Here is a 4,071-nt window from a genome sequence, read left to right as displayed (position 1 = left end):
CGGCCGCCTCGGCCCCACGCAACGCGCAGAGGGGCCCGGGTTTGCAGGCGCCGGAGACTGGAACGCACAAAACAGCAGCTGCAGCGCTGTTGCAGCCGCGGGGAGCCAGCCTCCTGCTCCCAGCGCCTTCCAAGCTCCCAAGTAGGAATTTCCTCCCTCGAAACCCGGGAAGACTGAAGGCGGCGCAAGGCATGGCCCCTCCGCTCGCAGCAGCCTCTCGAACCAAAAGCCGAATCCCATCCCAGTCCGCAGCGACCGGAGACCCAGCTGCCCAGGCCCCACTCCCCAGAGCTTCCCTCGCCGCGGCGCCCTGGGGTTTTCGGGAGGCAGCGAAGGGAGCCCCGCCGTCTGCTCCAACAAAAGATAGCGGGGCTGGCGTCACCCACGTGCGCTCCCAGCACCACCGGCCGCGGGGACAATCCCACCCCCGCGCCCTTGCCGGGATCCCGGGAGCTCGGGGCTGGCGGAGGCGAACAAGATACGGTTTGACAGAACCAGGCCGCGCGTCCTGGAAACCACCCCGCTCCCCCGGCCGCCGCCGCCGGTCCCGGGAAATCTGCGAGACTGACTCCGCGGAGCCCAGGGCGAGGCGGCAGCACTGCCTGGGGCGCCTCCCGGGGCCCACTCGCCGGGGCTCCCTCCCGGGCCAGCCGCGGGCCAGGTTACCTCACTCGGTGAAGCCGGTGCATTCACCACCTCCCTGGTGCTCCTAGCAGGGCAGCCGGCCGCGCGGAGGCGGGGGCGCCGGCATGGTGGCTCCGGGTTTACGCGGGGGGCTGCGTGCGGACTAGAGGCTGTGCTGCCTGCGAAGGGGCACCCAACGCTGCAGCCCCGGCAGCCGCGGCCCACGGCCAGCACACACCTCCGCTCTGCGCCGCTCTCTCCCTAAAGACTTCCAAGCTGTCAGGCGCCAGAAGGGCTCCAAACAACGCAAAACAGCAGGGGGGTGGGGGGGCTCAATAGGATAAGCCCAGTGGCCTGCACCTCCCGGGAAGCCCCAGGAGGGAAAGTGGGGAGACCCGAGGAAGCCGTGGGAATGGTCCAAGTCCTCTCTGAGCGCCGCTTTCAGGGTTAAAGTTCCGGAATCCGAGGTAAGATATTTCTCTCTCTCTCTCTCTCTCTCTCTCTCTCTCTCTCTCTCTCTCAGAAATACAAGCCGACTCAGCTGAGCTCAGTGACGTTGGGCTGCCTTGATGCTTACAAAGTACTGGAATTGCCTATCCAACTAGCTCCTCTCTCTCTCCCTCTCTCTCCCTCTCCCCCTCTGCCTCCCTCCTTCCTCCCTCCCTATCCCTTCCCACTCCCTCCCCCAACCACATTTTCCATTAGATTTCCCGAACACTCACATCACAACAGGACTCTCAAACCCAGACCTGGAGATCACCCCCTCCTCTCCACCCCCTTCCCAGCGTCCATCCATCTCTGCTGCTCTGAGTGCGGCTCGGTGGCTGCAAAAATTCCTGCACAAATCATCGCAAACCAGCCGGCTTCTGCCCGGGAAGTCATCTCCGTGCCGCGGGCCGGGCCGTGCAGAGAGCGGAGTCTAAACGCAAGACGCATGCACACACGCCCGGCGCCTCCTCTGCAGCCTCACCCGCGTTCTCTTTCCAACGCTGACCTCAAGAGGGAGAGCGGCGTGACCCCGCCTGGCCCAGCCGGCAGCTAGCCGCCCTGACATCTCTCCCCCTCCCCACTCATCACCCAGACTCTCAGTGACTCCGGGGTGAAGGCAGGGTGAAGGTGTGTTGGGATGGGGGTCGAGATCAAAGATGCCAAGAAATCACCATTGGCCCCCACCCCCAGGGCCACCAGACCTCCCTGGCTGGATGTGTACACAGGCAATGCCCAGTTTTATTAAAATAATCAAACAGTCATTGGGGACTGGCTGGGGTTTTCATCTCCCCTTGGCTCCTCTCCCTGCCCCCCCCCATGTATTATTTTGAGGGTCGAGTTGAAGAGGTCAATACAGGCGTAAACAGTCAGGATCTTAGTCTGAGCAGACCCAGATTGGAGCCCCGAGGGCTTGGGGTAAATGTCAGGGTTCCCGGTCTCATCTCCCGTACCCCCTCACCCTGTGCTTTTGCGGGGCTCTGATTAGCGACGTGGACCCGCAGGCCCAGGTCTGGGTAGCGGGATTAAGGAAGGAGAAATGTCCCGGAGACCAGCAGCCGCCTCGGGGTGATCCTCTGTGGCCGCTGGGACTAAACGGAAGGCAGGCCTGACACATCGCTGCAGAATTCCAAAGTGAGTTGTCCAGCCCTAACTGCGGGGCGGCCTCGGAGAAGGCAGCCGGAGCACTTGCTCCCGTCCCCACTCCACCTTCCAGGTTTGTTTGCACACGGCCTTTCGCCGCTGAGGCTGTTTATTTATTTGTGAAAACACCCTTGCTCTTTCACAGTGTCAGCTCCCAGGACCTGGGGCTTGCTAAGGAGGAGACCCCGGGAAACAAACATGGCTTCAGGCTGAGGCTGAGTGTCTGCATCTCTGGCAAAAGGAAAGGGAAATCCAGAAAGACCTCTTCAATCCCTGTAAATTCTCAGAGATTTGCGGATAAAATAAATTCCCATAAATAACCCGCCGGCCCCTCTGGAGAGGGAAAATCCGGACTCCCCCCAAGCCATCGCCTGGCCAGAGTCGCGGAAGTTTGTGGAGCGGAGATGGTGCGGGCCACCAAGCGAAATGGGGATTCTGAAGCCCCCAGGGGGGATCTATTTGTGCCAGGTGACACCCGAAGGCAAAGTGCAAGAGCTTGCACCCTCCTGTGGCCCTGAGAGCCAGCACCTGAGAGGGGGGATTCGCAGGGCCGAGTTGGGGCGGGAAGCTTAGGGGGTTGGGGGCAGGCGAAGAGTCAAGAGAAACCTATTCCCCCCTCCTCCCCAGAGCTTTCCAGGGCGACACTCACCTCCAAAAATCCCACCTCTTCTATCCGGTGCAAAAGCCAGGAGTGACGCCTCACTGGGGTGGGGGGCTCAGGTGAAGAGTTCGGAAAAAGGCCCCCAAAAGAGATTCCTTTTAGGCCAAACCTTCTTCCAGCTTCTGTCAAGAGTAGCATGTACCTCCCAGCTCGAAGTTGGTTTGTGGTCTTCGACAAATTAAATATTACTGTTTATTACCAGGCATACCCCAATAAAATAAAGAGGCAACCGGGCGATACCGGCTATCTCACCAGCCGCTGCACCTATAGGACTTGGAGACGTCACGAGTCACGCAACCCGTCCGCGCGCTGTCACGCTCGACTGGGGGGCAGTGGCGGGAGGTTAATTTCTCTCCATCTTCGCCTATCAGTCCCCGGGTCTGCGCAGCCACAAGTCCCGGACGCCTGGGCCACGGGAATAAATAAAGAAATAAACAAACCCCGCGCCCTCTGGAGAAATGGGGGTGGCGAACTTCAGACACAAATTGAGCCAAGATCGATTTTCTAAGCGAGGGGAGGGGGCCCTTTCACGAGGGGAGGTGGGACCCCACCGCAGCCCACGCTTGGGAAGCAATCTGGCGGTTCCAGGGGGGACGAGGTCTCTTGCAGGAGCGTCCCCTTATTATTTAAAAATTATTTTTTTCGAGGAGGAGCTCTGGGCAAGGGAATGTTGGGCGTCTCTAGCTGGTTCTGTATGGGACGGGCTAGCTCAGGGTCCCGCGCAGGCCAGCTCAGAAGTAATGACTGGGCTATCGCGGAGGGGAAATGACACAGAGGCGTTGGGAGGGAGACAGAAAGTCGGGGCCTGAGTGTTTCTTGCGGAGAAAAAGTCCATTCTGCGAAGGGTCCTTCTGCTAAGTTGTGGGGTGCGCCTGGGCCCAGCGCTGCGGGCGGGGCAGGGTGCGAGGGGGTGATGGGGTGGGCATGGAGAGAGGCGATTTCTGCAGAGAAAAATGATAGCTCCGGGGCCTGCCGAGGGACGAGGAGCCCTACTTTGTTTTGTAATAATGTTTATTATTGTTTCTGTTCTCATCGATGGGCATAACTTCTACACAGCCCCGTGGAGGGTGCGCGCGAGCTTTTTGCACGCTGCTGGGAACGCGCTGGGTCCGTTGGGAATCGCGCTGCGTAGACGCCCCCGGCGGCGGGAGGGGAGA

General features: G+C 60.6%; 1 protein-coding gene across 2 annotated transcripts in view; it reads right to left on the bottom strand.

Moving 5' to 3' along the window:
- Nucleotides 1–1,386, bottom strand: part of TBX5 (T-box 5) — a 40,841-nt gene extending 39,455 nt beyond the window's left edge. For both annotated transcript variants that reach the window (XM_014537718.1, XM_005863794.2), the window contains exon 1: nt 1,347–1,386. The gene's annotated coding sequence lies outside the window, so the exon portion shown is untranslated. The remainder of the gene's footprint in view (nt 1–1,346) is intronic.
- Between the last annotated feature and the right edge of the window lie 2,685 nt (nt 1,387–4,071).

The sequence above is a fragment of the Myotis brandtii genome, unplaced genomic scaffold, assembly GCF_000412655.1.
Source record: "Myotis brandtii unplaced genomic scaffold, ASM41265v1 scaffold181, whole genome shotgun sequence".
NCBI lineage: Eukaryota > Metazoa > Chordata > Mammalia > Chiroptera > Vespertilionidae > Myotis > Myotis brandtii.
The sequence above is the reverse complement of the archived record's forward strand: the minus strand, read 5'-3'. Positions and strand labels throughout refer to the sequence as shown.